The following is a 15,856-nucleotide window of genomic DNA, read 5'->3' as shown; positions in this document are numbered from 1 at the left end:
AGGACACACACACACAGGACACTCACACAGGACACACACACACACACACAGGACACACACACACTCACAGGACACACACACACATACACTCACAGGACACACACACACACACTCACATGACACACACACACAGGACTCACACAGGACACACACACACACACACACACAGGACACACACACACACAGGACACACACACACACACAGGACACACACACACACAGGACACACACACACACAGGACACACACACACACACACACACACACACACACGGGACACACACAGGACACACACACACACACACACACAGACACACACAGGACGGACACACACACACACACAGGACGGACACACACAGGGGACACACACACACACAGGACGGACACACACACACAAGGACACACACACACACACGCACACACAGGACTCACACAGGACACACACACACGACACACACACACACACACTCACAGGACACACACACTCACAGGACACACACACACACACTCACAGGACACACACACACACACACACACATGACATACACAGGACACACACAGGACACACACACACACACACAGGACACACACACACACAGGACACACACACACACACACAGGACACACACACACACAGCACACACACACACGGGACACACACACACACACGGGACACACACACACACACAGGACACACACAGGACGGACACACACACACACACACAGGACACACACAGGACGGACACACACACACACACACACACAGGACGGACACACACACACACACACACACAGGACGGACACACACAGGACGGACACACACAGGACGGACACACACACACAGGACGGACACACACACACAGGACGGACACACACACACAGGACGGACACACACACACAGGACGGACACACACACACAGGACGGACACACACACACAGGACGGACACACACACACAGGACACACACACACACACACGGACACACACACACACACACAGGACACACACACACACACAGGACACACACACACACACACAGGACACACACACACACACAGGACACACAGGACACACACACACACACAGGACACACAGGACACACAGGACACACACACACACACACAGGACACACACACACACACACAGGACACACACACACACACAGGACACACACACACACAGGACACACACACACACACACTGGACACATACACACACACTGGACACACACACTGGACACACACTTACTGGACACACACACTGGACACAAACACTGAAAATGTTCTTACCACGCTTGACCGTGTGTGTGTGTGTGTGTCCTGTGTGTCTTTTTGTCCAGTTTGTGTGTGTGTGTGTGTGTCCAGTGTGTGTGTGTTTGTGTCCAGTGTGTGTGTGTTTGTGTCCAGTGTGTGTGTGTTTGTGTCCAGTGTGTGTGTGTTTGTGTCCAGTTTGTGTGTGTGTGTGTTTTTGTCCAGTGTGAGTGTGTGTGTGTGTCCAGTGTGTTTGTGTCCAGGTGTCCAGTGTGTATATATGTCCTGTGTGTGTGTGTGTGTGTGTGTGTGTGTGTGTGTGTGTGTGTGTGTGTGTGTGTGTGTGTGTGTGTGTGTGTGTGTGTGTGTGTGTGTGTGTGTGTGTGTGTGTGTTCAGGTGTATCCCTCAATGACTGTCTGTTCTTCTGCTTACCGCTACAGTGTGGAACATGGTGGAGAGAACAGAATGAAACCTGGACTTAGAAAATGTGAGTGTTGACTGCTGTGAAGAATATGACTAAGAATAAGTCTTAATTCAAGTTAAGTCAAAGACCACCATCATTACTGACTTGGTCATATTAAATATCATCTGTAGTTCTACAGAAGCACAAATCAGGGACACCAACGTTTACAAAGAGTTGATATGACAGTGTGTGTGTGTGTGTGTGTGTGTGTGTGTGTGGATTAATGTGAATAAGTGTGTATTATATTACCATACAGTATAACATGTGATCATTCAACAAGTCTCAAGTTACCTTAACTTCTCCTTTTGATACCTAGAAACATCTACATTAAATGAATTAGTGAAAAGTGAGTTAACATTCTAATGTGAATGATGATGATTTCTAATATTGTGTCTGGTTTCATCCATCAGATGTCTGTGATCTCACACTGGACCTAAACACAGTACACAGACGCCTCTCTCTGTCTGAGGAGAACAGAAAGGTGACATGGAGGAGAGAGGAGCAGCCGTATCCTGATCACCCAGAGAGATTTGAGGTCTGGAGACAGGTGCTGTGTAGAGAGGGTCTGACTGGGCGCTGTTACTGGGAGGTAGAGTGGAGTGGGAGAAGGGCTGATATAGGAGTGACATATAAAGGAATCAACAGGAGAGAAGGGGGTGATGACTGTTGTCTTGGATGGAATGACAAGTCCTGGAGTCTGTTCTGCTATGACAGCAGTTACATTGCCTGTCACAATAATAACTCCACTACCATAGACGTCCCCTCCTCCAGCCCCCACAGAGTAGGAGTGTATCTGGACTGGTCAGCTGGAACTCTGTCCTTCTATAGAGCCTCCTCTGACACACTGACCCACCTGATCACATTCACCTCCACATTCACTGAGCCCCTCTATCCAGGGTTTCATCTTTGGGGTTGTGGTGCCTCAGCGTCCCTGTGTCAGGTGGTCCCTGTGTCAAACACAACATGATGTTTCACTCTAATCATGGTCATGTTCAGTAAGACACACTGGAGCAGCAATGTAGAATATCTCTCTAATCATGTTCAGTAAGACACACTGGAGCAACAATGTAGAATATCTCTCTAGTCATGTTCAGTAAGACACACTGGAGCAACAATGTAGAATATCTCTCTAATCATGTTCAGTAAGACACTGGAGCAACAATGTAGAATATCTCTCTAGTCATGTTCAATAAGACACACTGGAGTAACAATGTAGAATATCTCTCTAGTCATGAGATATAATATTATTATTATATCTAAATATTCATGACAATACACCACCTAAGTTAATAGTCATTAATATAATGAATCACCACACTGTGTTGTTAAAACTGGTTTCATTTACACATCATTGATATGGTTGTTATTTGGCTTCTTGGGCGACCCTGCTGATGTGAGTAACTACAGGTCCATTAGTACACTACCTGTAGTGTCGAAGGTTGTTGAAAAGTGTGTAGCAGAACAACTGATTTCCCACCTCAACAACAGCCCCTTCACATTACACTCCATGCAGTTTGGCTTCAGAGCGAAACACTCCACAGAAAAGGCCAACTGCTTTCTTCTGGAAAATGTGAAGTCCAAGATGGACAAAGGGGGCGTTGTTGGGGCTGTGTTTCTGGACCTAAGGAAGGCTTTCGATACTGTTAACCATGAGATTCTCATCACAAAATTGTCCAAGTTCAACTTTTCCCCCGATGCCTTGAGATGGATGAAATCATACCTTGAAGGCAGAACTCAGTGTGTCAGAGTGAGCAATGAGCTGTCGCCCACTCTTAGCTATGATGTGGGCGTGCCCCAAGGGTCAATACTGGGGCCCCTCCTGTTCAGCCTGTACATTAATGATCTGCCTTTTGTCTGCACTGGGTCTGAAGTTCAAATGTATGCAGATGATACAGTGATATATGTGCATGCAAAGAGCAAACAACAAGCTGCACAAGAACTCACTACTGTAATGGTCCAGGTTACAAAGTGGCTCAGTGACTCGTGTTTGCATCTCAATGTGAAAAAAACTGTTTGCATGTTCATCACAAAGAGGGCAACAGATGCTACTGAGCCAGTTGTCTATGTGTCAGGGGAGAAGCTCCAGGTGGTATCTGATGCTACTGAACCAGATGTCTGTGTGTCAGGGGAGAAGCTCCAGGTGGTATCTGATTTTAAGTACCTTGGCATCATACTTGATTCCAACCTCTCTTTTAAAAAGCATGTGAAAAAGGTAATTCAAATAACCAAATTCAACCTAGCTAATTTCCGATTTATACGAAATTGTTTGACCACAGAGGTAGCAAGACTGTACTTCAAATCGATGATACTCCCCCACTTAACATACTGCTTGACTAGTTGGACCCAAGCTTGCTATACAACATTACAACCTATTCAGTCTGTCTACAAACAGGCTCTCAAAGTGCTCGATAGGAAGCCCAATAGCCATCATCACTGTTACATCCTCAGAAAGCATGAGCTCCTGAGTTGGGAAAATCTTGTGCAATACACCGACGCATGTCTTGTATTCAAGATCCTAAATGACCTAGCTCCCCCTCTCCCCCTCCGCTCCCCCTCCACTCAGTATTTTTGTTAAACAGAAAACCCAAACATATGGCAGCAGATCCACAAGGTCTGCCATGAGAGGTGACTGTATAGTTCCCTTAAGGAAAAGCACCTTTAGTAAATCCGCTTTCTCTGTGAGAGCGTCCCATGTCTGGAATACACTGCCATCAGACACACATAACTGCACCACATATCACACTTTCACAAACTGCATGAAGACATGGCTAAAGGTCAATCAGATTTGTGAACATAATCCCTAGCTGTGTATTACCACTTTCCATGTTGTCTGGAGCTTGTGAGGTGTGGAAACACTGTTGTTTTTATGGATTTTGTCTTGTTGCTTTTTGTCCTATGTTGCTCTGTCTGTATGCTATGTCTTGCTTGTCCTATGTTGCTCTGTCTTTATGCTATGTCTTGCTTGTTCTATGTTGCTCTGCGTGTGCTCACTGTTCAATGATTGTCTATATTGTAATTGTTTTTAATAACCTGCCCAGGGACTGCGGTTGAAAATTAGCCGGCTGGCTAAAACCGTCACTTTTACTGAAACGTTGATTAATGTGCACTGTCCCTGTAAAAATAAAATAAACTCAAACTCTTGGTGTTTGTAAATATTGTAGAATGTTTATTTGTCAAATTCTTGACACAACAATCTGGTTTGTGTATAAACTCAATTCAACTGAATGAAATGATGTGCCAGATGTGACTAATAAAGGATCATCAACCAGATGGAAGAAGAGAGGTGGACATTTTTTAATATTGATCACAATATGACAGTACAAATCAATCAAATCAAATTGTATTGGTCACATTCACATGGGTAGCAGATGTTAATGGTGTGATTGTTGTCTAATCGGGTGCACAGATCCTATCAATAGGCTTTTCTCCTTCCTTCCATTTACCATAGGGGTCAGGTGACCTGCACTGACCACTCCTGGGATTTTCTGACTAAGGTACTCGTCAACTATATCCAACAAGACTCCAGCGATAACTTCTTTGGCAGGCGCCCTGCTCCGATGATCAATACATGTTGCTTCTGACGTGGACAATTTAGCCAGATCCAGTGCTTCTTCTGTTCATCATCAACACAATTAAGTTATACAATACATGCATGTTTTGTTCAATCAAGTTCATATTTATATCAAAAAACAGCTTTTTACATTAGCATGTGACGTTCAGAACTAGCATACCCCCGCAAACTTCCGGGAATTTGCTAACAATTTACTAAATTACTCACGATAAACGTTCACAAAAAGCATAACAATTATTTTAAGAATTATAGATACAGAACTCCTCTATGCACTCGATATGTCCGATTTTAAAATAGCTTTTTGGTGAAAGCACATTTTGCAATATTCTAAGTACATAGCCCAGGCATCACGGGCTAGCTATTTAGACACCCGGCAAGTTTAGCACTCACCAATATCAGATTTACTATTATAAAAGTTTGATTATCTTTTGTTGTCTTCGTCAGAATGCACTCCCAGGACTGCTACTTCAATAACAAATGTTGGTTTGGTCCAAAATAATCCATCGTTATATCCGAATAGCGGCGTTTTGTTCGTGCGTCCCAGACACTATCCGAATGGTAAAGAAGGGTCACGCGCATGGCGCAATTCGTGACAAAAAAAAATCTAAATATTCCATTACCGTACTTCGAAGCATGTCAACCGCTGTTTAAAATCCATTTTTATGCCATTTTTCTCGTAAAAAAAGCGATAATATTCCGACCGAGAATGTCCATTTAGCTAAACAGAGGAAAGAAAACAAAGCTTTCGGTCGACGCGGGCACGAGCCTGAGTCTCACAGTACTGTAACCAGCCACTACCCAAACGCGCTACTTTGTTTCAGCCAGAGCCTGCAAAGCCACGATTCAGCGTTTTGCCTTCTGAGACCCTATGGCAGCCGTAGGAAGTGTCACGGGACAGCTAAGATCCTCACTCTTCAATAAACAGAGACAAGAAGAACGACACCTTGTCAGACAGGCCACTTCCTGCATGAAATCTTCTCAGGTTTTTGCCTGCCATATGAGTTCTGTTATACTCACAGACACCATTCAAACAGTTTTAGAAACTTTAGGGTGTTTTCTATCCAAAGCCAATAATTATATGCATATTCTAGTTAATGGGCAGGAGTAGTAACCAGATTAAATCGGGTACGTTTTTTATCCATCCGTGAAAATACCGCCCCCTAGCCATAACAGGTTAATCTAACCACGTTGTCCGATTTCAAAAAGGCTTTACGGCGAAAGCATAAAATTAGATTATGTTAGGACAGTACATTGACAAAACATTACACACAGCCATTTTCAATACAAGGACAAGCGTCACCAAAAGCAGAAAACCAGCTAAAATGCAGCACTAACCTTTGACAATCTTCATCAGATGACACTCCTAGGACATTATGTTAGACAATACATGCATTTTGTGTTCTATCAAGTTCATATTTATATCAAAAAACAGCATTTTACATCGGCGCGTGATGTTCAGAAAATATTTTGCCTCCAAAAATGCCGGTGAATCAGCACAACAAATTAAAAAATACTCGTCATAAACCTTGATAAAATATTAAACTGTTATTCAAAGAATTATAGATTAACATCTCCTGAATGCAATCGCGTTGACAGATTTCAAAATAACTTTACTGGGAAGGCACACTTTGCAATAATCTGAGTACTGTGGTCAGAAAAAAAACAGCAGGCAATTACAGACACTGGCCATCTTGGAGTCATCTATTTTCATAAATAGCATTAGAAATATTCACTTACCTTTAATAATCTTCATCAGAAGGCACTTCCAGGAATCCTAGGTCCACAACAAATGTTGTTTTGTTCGATAAAGTTAATGATTTATGTCCAAATAACTCCATGTTGTCTGCGCGTTCTGTAGGCTACTCAAAATGTAGGGCGTGCGAGGGAAATGTGACGACGGAAAGTCAAGAAAAAGTTATATTTACGTTCGTTCAAACATGTCAAACGTTGTATAGCATCAATCTTTAGGGCCTTGAGAACGTGAAACTTCAGTAATATTCCAACCAGACGTTTGCATTGCCTTGAAAAACGTTTTGGAACGCAAAGGGATTTCTCACATGAACGCGCCCTATGAATTGATGTGATATTCAGGGCACCTGATTACCAGCGTTCTCCTTCGGTCTGTGTTTACCGCAAAAGGCTCAAACTACTTTCTAAGACTGTTGACATCTAGTGGAAGCCTTAGGAAGTGCTATTTGAGTCCTAACTCACTGTGTGTCAGAAAGGCAAGGACTTGAGAAAACTACAGGAACCAGATGTTCATTTCCTTGTTGGATGTCTCTCAGGATTTTGCCTGTCATATGAGTTCTGTTATACTCACAGACATCATTCAAACAGTTTTGGAAACTTTAGAGTGTTTTCTATCCAAATCTACTAATAATATGCATATCCTAGCTTCTGGGTTGGTGTAGGAGGCAGTTAAAAACGGGCACATATTTTTTTCAAAATTCTCAAAACTGCCCCCTAGCCCCAACGTATTTTTCATGTTTTGTTCACCTACAAACTAAACACAAATCTAGCCAACTGTTCTCCTCCCTCCTGGCTGCCCTCCCTCTTCCCTTCTCAGTTCAAGTTTGTTTATTATATACACATGATAGACACTGTGTGTACAAAACATTAGGAATACCTGTTTATTCCATGACATAGACTGACCAGGTGAATCCAGGTGAAAGCTATGATCCCTTATTGATGTCACCTAGGGCTGTGTCGGTCATGACATTTTGTCAGCCGGTGATTGTCATGCAAATAACTGACAATCTCATGGTAATTTACCCTTAATTAACATCAACACATTTAGCATCTACTGGATTCCACACATAGCCTACAAGCCACTGATACAGACCTTTGTTTTACTTTTTAAAAAGTAGAATAAATCCATGAAATATAGCCCACGCCTTCACAATAACTTAATTATTTATTTTAGACAGGTCTAAAGAAACATGACATGAAGAAAATCTAGCCTATTTCGGAAGACCAAACTAAGATTCCAGGCTGTATCACATCCAGCCGTGATTGGGAGTCCCATAGGGCAGTGCACAATTGTCCCAGTGTCGTCCAGGTTGGGGCGGGGTAGGCCGTCATTGTAAATAAGAACTTGTTCTTAACTGACTTGCCTAGTTAAAAAAAGGTTAAATAAATGTAATACAAAAATGTAAAGAATTAGGGGTTCAATTAGGAAAGTTGAAATATAAAAAATATTCTTACAAGAACCTTTTCATCTTTAGAGTTCCTCTGGGAACCTTTCCTAATCAATGGGTTCATATTTTAACCTTTCCTAATCAATGGGTTCATATTTTAACCTTTCCTAATCAATGGGTTCATATTTTCACCTTTCCTAATCAATGGGTTCATATTTTAACCTTTCCTAATCAATGGGTTCATATTTTAACCTTTCCTAATCAATGGGTTCATATTTTAACCTTTCCTAATCAATGGGTTCATATTTGAACCTTTCCTAATCAATGGGTTCATATTTTAACCTTTCCTAATCAATGGGTTCATATTTTAACCTTTCCTAATCAATGTGTTCATATTTTAACCTTTCCTAATCAATGGGTTCATATTTTAACCTTTCCTAATCAATGTGTTCATATTTTAACCTTTCCTAATCAATGGGTTCATATTTTAACCTTTCCTAATCAATGGTTTCATATTTTCACCTTTCTTATCATAAATGATTCTTGGAGGAACCTGAAAATATGCTTGCGCCCTCTTATTATCAATAGCTTCTGCATGACTACTACCACCCACATCAACATTCCATTCCAGGACAGACTGGTAGCTACACAACAACACTTACTGGAAAACAACTAAATTTACACAACAACTCCTGCTAAGTGGTATTCCCTGTTCTGCATTCTTTCGGGAGAAAAACATCAAGGAAGATTTTGCTAGCTAGCTGGCTAATTTTAGCTAGCTAATGTCAATTACCTCTGGTCAATTTTTACATGTTGTAGCTAGCTAACGTTTTGACCCCATTGGTTCCTGCATACCAATGACCCATTGGTTCCAAGCCCAAACCAGAGTTTAAACCAGCACTCAGTTTTTTGTTGGCTGTATGGGGATAGGACTTCCACCTGCTAAATGGGCGCAGCCCCCTCACCTGCTGTATGGGGACAGGCCCCCCACCTGCTGTAAGGGTGCAGGCCCCCCACCTTCCCAGCCCCTGACCGGGTTTGATTTAATTAAAAGACAGTGTCCTTCGATCCCGCCTACCTGCTCTCACTTTCATTAACAGAAAAGTGGGAGAACAATGCCCGACAGGTGGGCACAAAGGACACTGTTTACCGGTGTACGGCTAACTAGCTACTGTTGTTGCCCCAGCCCCTTCTTCTGTGTGGTGTACGGCTAACTAGCTACTGTTGTTGCCCCAGCCCCTTCTTCTGTGTGGTGTACAGCTAACTAGCTACTGTTGTTGCCCCAGCCCCTTCTTCTGTGTGGTGTACGGCTAACTAGCTACTGTTGTCGCCCCAGTCCCTTCTTCTGTGTGGTTTACGGCTAGCTAGCTACTGTTGTTGCCCCAGCCCCTTCTTCTGTGTGGTGTACGGCTAACTAGCTACTGTTGTTGCCCCAGCCCCTTCTTCTGTGTGGTGTACGGCTAGCTAGCTACTGTTGTTGCCCCAGCCCCTTCTTCTGTGTGGTGTACGGCTAACTAGCTACTGTTGTCGCCCCAGACCCTTCTTCTGTGTGGTGTACGGCTAACTAGCTACCGTTGTCGCCCCAGCCCCTTCTTCTGTGTGGTGTACGGCTAACTAGCTACTGTTGTCGCCCCAGACCCTTCTTCTGTGTGGTGTACGGCTAACTAGCTACTGTTGTCGCCCCAGACCCTTCTTCTGTGTGGTTTATCGGTGGCGGCTGCTATCCATAGTTATTGTGAGTTGAGAAACCGGTACGGTGTTCAGTACATTGTTTGTGTCACATTGTCAAGGTGAAGGTACTCAGTATAAAGTGAAATTACATTCTGTGTACATCTATGTTCATCCTATTTTTTACCCCCAATTTTGTGATATCCAACTGATAGTTACAGTCTTGTCCCATCACTGCACTCCCATCATTCCCATACGGACTCGGGAGAGGCGAATGTCGAGAGCCATGCATCCCTCGAAACACAACAAGAGGGTGATGCGGTCTGTCCAACGCATCACTGGGGGCACCCTGCCACAGTGTATATCATGTGTATATAATAAACAAACTTGAACTGAGAAGGGAAGGGGGAGGGCAGTCAGGAAGGGAGGAGAAAAGATGGCCAGATTTGTGGTTAGATTGTAGGAGAACAAAACATGAAAAACACATAGGCCCTTAAAGTATGTGTCCTCAAATATGATGTAATCTAAACATCTCAGATGAGCAAAGGGGGACAGATGACAACAGCAGGCCAGTGGAACACTTAGAACAGCAGCAGCCAGGAGGACATGGAGGGAAGAGGATGATTTAGGAAACCCAGACACAGACCTAGAGCTGTGGAGTCATGATGTAGGAGACCCAGACACAGACCTAGAGCTGTCATGATGTAGGAGACCCAGACACAGACCTAGAGCTGTGGAGTCATGGTGTAGGAGACCCGGACACAGACCTAGAGCTGTCATGATGTAGGAGACCCAGACACAGACCTAGAGCTGTGGAGTCATGATGTAGGAGACCCAGACACAGACCTAGAGCTGTGGAGTCATGATGTAGGAGACCCAGATACAGTCCTAGAGCTGTGGAGTCATGATGTAGGAGACCCAGACACAGACCTAGAGCTGTGGAGTCATGATGTAGGAGACCCAGATACAGTCCTAGAGCTGTGGAGTCATGATGTAGGAGACCCAGACACAGACCTAGAGCTGTGGAGTCATGATGTAGGAGACCCAGACACAGACCTAGAGCTGTGGAGTCATGATGTAGGAGACCCAGACACAGACCTAGAGCTGTGGAGTCATGATGTAGGAGACCCAGACACAGACCTAGAGCTGTGGAGTCATGATGTAGGAGACCCAGACACAGACCTAGAGCTGTCATGATGTAGGAGACCCAGACACAGACCTAGAGCTGTGGAGTCATGATGTAGGAGACCCAGACACAGACCTAGAGCTGTGGAGTCATGATGTAGGAGACCCAGACACAGACCTAGAGCTGTGGAGTCATGATGTAGGAGACCCAGACACAGACCTAGAGCTGTGGAGTCATGATGTAGGAGACCCAGATACAGTCCTAGAGCTGTGGAGTCATGATGTAGGAGACCCAGATACAGTCCTAGAGCTGTGGAGTCATGATGTAGGAGACCCAGACACAGACCTAGAGCTGTGGAGTCATGATGTAGGAGACCCAGACACAGACCTAGAGCTGTGGAGTCATGATGTAGGAGACCCAGACACAGACCTAGAGCTGTGGAGTCATGATGTAGGAGACCCAGACACAGACCTAGAGCTGTCATGATGTAGGAGACCCAGACACAGGCCTAGAGCTGTGGAGTCATGATGTAGGAGACCCAGACACAGACCTAGAGCTGTGGAGTCATGATGTAGGAGACCCAGATACAGACCTAGAGCTGTGGAGTCATGATGTAGGAGACCCAGACACAGACCTAGAGCTGTGGAGTCATGATGTAGGAGACCCAGACACAGACCTAGAGCTGTGGAGTCATGATGTAGGAGACCCAGACACTAGAGCTGTGGAGTCATGATGTAGGAGACCCAGACACAGACCTAGAGCTGTCATGATGTAGGAGACCCAGACACAGACCTAGAGCTGTGGAGTCATGATGTAGGAAACCCAGACACAGACCTAGAGCTGTGGAGTCATGATGTAGGAGACCCAGACACAGACCTAGAGCTGTGGAGTCATGATGTAGGAGACCCAGACACAGACCTAGAGCTGTGGAGTCATGATGTAGGAGACCCAGACACAGACCTAGAGCTGTGGAGTCATGATGTAGGAGACCCAGACACAGACCTAGAGCTGTGGAGTCATGATGTAGGAGACCCAGACACAGACCTAGAGCTGTGGAGTCATGATGTAGGAGACCTGGACACAGACCTAGAGCTGTGGAGTCATGATGTAGGAGACCCAGACACAGACCTAGAGCTGTGGAGTCATGATGTAGGAGACCCAAACACAGACCTAGAGCTGTCATGATGTAGGAGACCCAGACACAGACCTAGAGCTGTGGAGTCATGATGTAGGAGACCTGGACACAGACCTAGAGCTGTGGAGTCATGATGTAGGAGACCCAGACACAGACCTAGAGCTGTCATGATGTAGGAGACCCAGACACAGACCTAGAGCTGTGGAGTCATGATGTAGGAGACCCAGACACAGACCTAGACCTGTCATGATGTAGGAGACCCAGACACAGACCTAGAGCTGTGGAGTCATGATGTAGGAGACCCAGACACAGACCTAGAGCTGTGGAGTCATGATGTAGGAGACCCAGACACAGACCTAGAGCTGTCATGATGTAGGAGACCCAGACACAGACCTAGAGCTGTGGAGTCATGATGTAGGAGACCCAGACACAGACCTAGAGCTGTCATGATGTAGGAGACCCAGACACAGACCTAGAGCTGTGGAGTCATGATGTAGGAGACCTGGACACACACCTAGAGCTGTCATGATGTAGGAGACCCAGACACACACCTAGAGCTTGATTTTTTTTGTCTGACGGTTATTGTCATGCAAAAGACTGCTGACCTGAAGGTAAATTACTGTTAATTAACATTGACACGTATAGCAACTACAGGCCTCCACTGTCTACAAGCCTCATACAAACCACTGTCTACCAGCCTCATACAAACCATTGTCTACAAGCCTCATACAAACCACTGTCTACCAGCCTCATACAAACCACTGTCTACAAGCCTCATATAAACCACTGTCTACAAGCCTCATACAAACCACTGTCTACAAGCCTCATACAAACCACTGTCTACAAGCCTCATACAAACCACTGTCTACAAGCCTCATACAAACCACTGTCTACAAGCCTCATACAAACCCCTGTCTACAAGCCTCATACAAACCACTGTCTACAAGCCTCATACAAACCACTGTCTACAAGCCTCATACAAACCACTGTCTACCAGCCTCATACAAACCACTGTCTACAAGCCTCATATAAACCACTGTCTACAAGCCTCATACAAACCACTGTCTACAAGCCTCATACAAACCCCTGTCTACAAGCCTCATACAAACCACTGTCTACAAGCCTCATACAAACCCCTGTCTACAAGCCTCATACAAACCACTGTCTACAAGCCTCATACAAACCACTGTCTACAAGCCTCATACAAACCCCTGTCTACAAGCCTCATACAAACCACTGTCTACCAGCCTCATACAAACCACTGTCTACAAGCCGCATACAAACCCCTGTCTACAAGCCTCATACAAACCCCTGTCTACAAGCCTCATACAAACCACTGTCTACAAGCCTCATACAAACCACTGTCTACAAGCCTCATACAAACCACTGTCTACAAGCCTCATACAAACCACTGTCTACAAGCCTCATACAAACCCCTGTCTACCAGCCTCATAAAAACCACTGTCTACAAGCCTCATACAAACCACTGTCTACAAGCCTCATACAAACCACTGTCTACAAGCCTCATACAAACCACTGTCTACAAGCCTCATACAAACCCCTGTCTACAAGCCTCATACAAACCACTGTCTACAAGCCTCATACAAACCACTGTCTACAAGCCTCATACAAACCCCTGTCTACAAGCCTCATACAAACCACTGTCTACCAGCCTCATACAAACCCCTGTCTACAAGCCTCATACAAACCACTGTCTACAAGCCTCATACAAACCACTGTCTACCAGCCTCATACAAACCACTGTCTACCAGCCTCATACAAACTACTGTCTACAAGCCTCATACAAACCACTGTCTACAAGCCTCATACAAACCACTGTCTACCAGCCTCATACAAACCACTGTCTACAAGCCTCATACAAACCACTGTCTACAAGCCTCATACAAACCACTGTCTACAACCCTCATACAAACCACTGTCTACAAGCCTCATACAAACCACTGTCTACAAGCCTCATACAAACCACTGTCTACAACCCTCATACAAACCACTGTCTACCAGCCTCATACAAACCACTGTCTACAAGCCTCATACAAACCACTGTCTACCAGCCTCATACAAACCACTGTCTACCAGCCTCATACAAACCACTGATGAGCACCTTTGGAACATCTACATAAAAAAATGATGAATCATTTTAATACACACCATCACAATGAATCCATTATTTATTTTAGGCAGATCTAAATAAACATGTATTATAGAAGAACGGAATATGAGTTGGCCTACTGAATGTTATCTGGCTATGCTCCATGCCATAGGATGTAGGCTTGTTCATTTAGTAGACTAGATACTGTATGTTATCTGGCTATGATATAGGCTGTAGACTTGTTCATTTAGTAGACTAGATACTGTATGTTATCTGGCTATGATATAGACTGTAGGCTTGTTCATTTAGTAGACTAGATACTGTATGTTATCTGGCTATGATATAGACTGTAGGCTTGTTCATTTAGTAGACTAGATACTGTATGTTATCTGGCTATGATATAGACTGTAGGCTTGTTCATTTAGTAGACTAGATACTGTATGTTATCTGGCTATGATATAGACTGTAGACGTGTTAATTTAGTAGACTAGATACTGTATGTTATCTGGCTATGATATAGGATGTAAACTTGTTCATTTAGTAGACTAGATACTGTATGTTATCTGGCTATGATATAGACTGTAGGCTTGTTCATTTAGTAGACTAGATACTGTATGTTATCTGGCTATGCTCCTTGTTATAGGATGTAGGCTTGTTCATTTAGTAGACTAGATGGGTCTATACATATAAGTCATGTGCCATTATTTTATATTATATGATTTTATAGTAATAATAATATAACTGTATTTTGCTTGAATGAAATAAAAAGGATATTTGTATCATTCCAGAGTGAGTGTTCATATGAAGTGTCTATGTTGAGTATAAAAGTGATAATTTTAAACTGTTATTTGGCAACTTTAGTTGTGAATGATACAAACTTTAGTAAATCCAATTCTAAAGGGTAGTTTCACCAGGACATCTAACTGAGGCATTTCAACAGTGTACAGCAACAGGTAGTCAGGAAGACATGCACTTATTAAACACATCCCCTACATTCATCTAGAAATATAACAGACTTTATTATAGTTTCACCAGGACATCTAACTGAGGCATTTCAACAGTGGTACAGCAACAGGTAGTCATGGAGACATGCACTTATTAAACACATCCCCTACATTCATCTAGAAATATAACAGACTTTATTATAGTTTCACCAGGACATCTAACTGAGGCATTTCAACAGTGGTACAGCAACAGGTAGTCATGGAGACATGCACTTATTAAACACATCCCCTACATTCATCTAGAAATATAACAGACTTTATTATAGTTTCACCAGGACATCTAACTGAGGCATTTCAACAGTGGTACAGTAACAGGTAGTCAGGGAGACATGCACTTATTAAACACATCCCCTACATTCATAACAGACTTCATTCTAAAAATATAATGTTGA

General features: G+C 43.8%; 1 long non-coding RNA gene across 1 annotated transcript in view; it reads left to right on the top strand.

The window, feature by feature from the left end:
- The window catches only part of LOC123733241 (uncharacterized), a 52,828-nt gene that overhangs the window by 16,183 nt on the left and 20,789 nt on the right, over window positions 1–15,856 (top strand). The window lies entirely within an intron of this gene.

This window comes from Salmo salar, unplaced genomic scaffold (assembly GCF_905237065.1).
Source record: "Salmo salar unplaced genomic scaffold, Ssal_v3.1, whole genome shotgun sequence".
Lineage (NCBI taxonomy): Eukaryota > Metazoa > Chordata > Actinopteri > Salmoniformes > Salmonidae > Salmo > Salmo salar.
The sequence above is the reverse complement of the archived record's forward strand: the minus strand, read 5'-3'. Positions and strand labels throughout refer to the sequence as shown.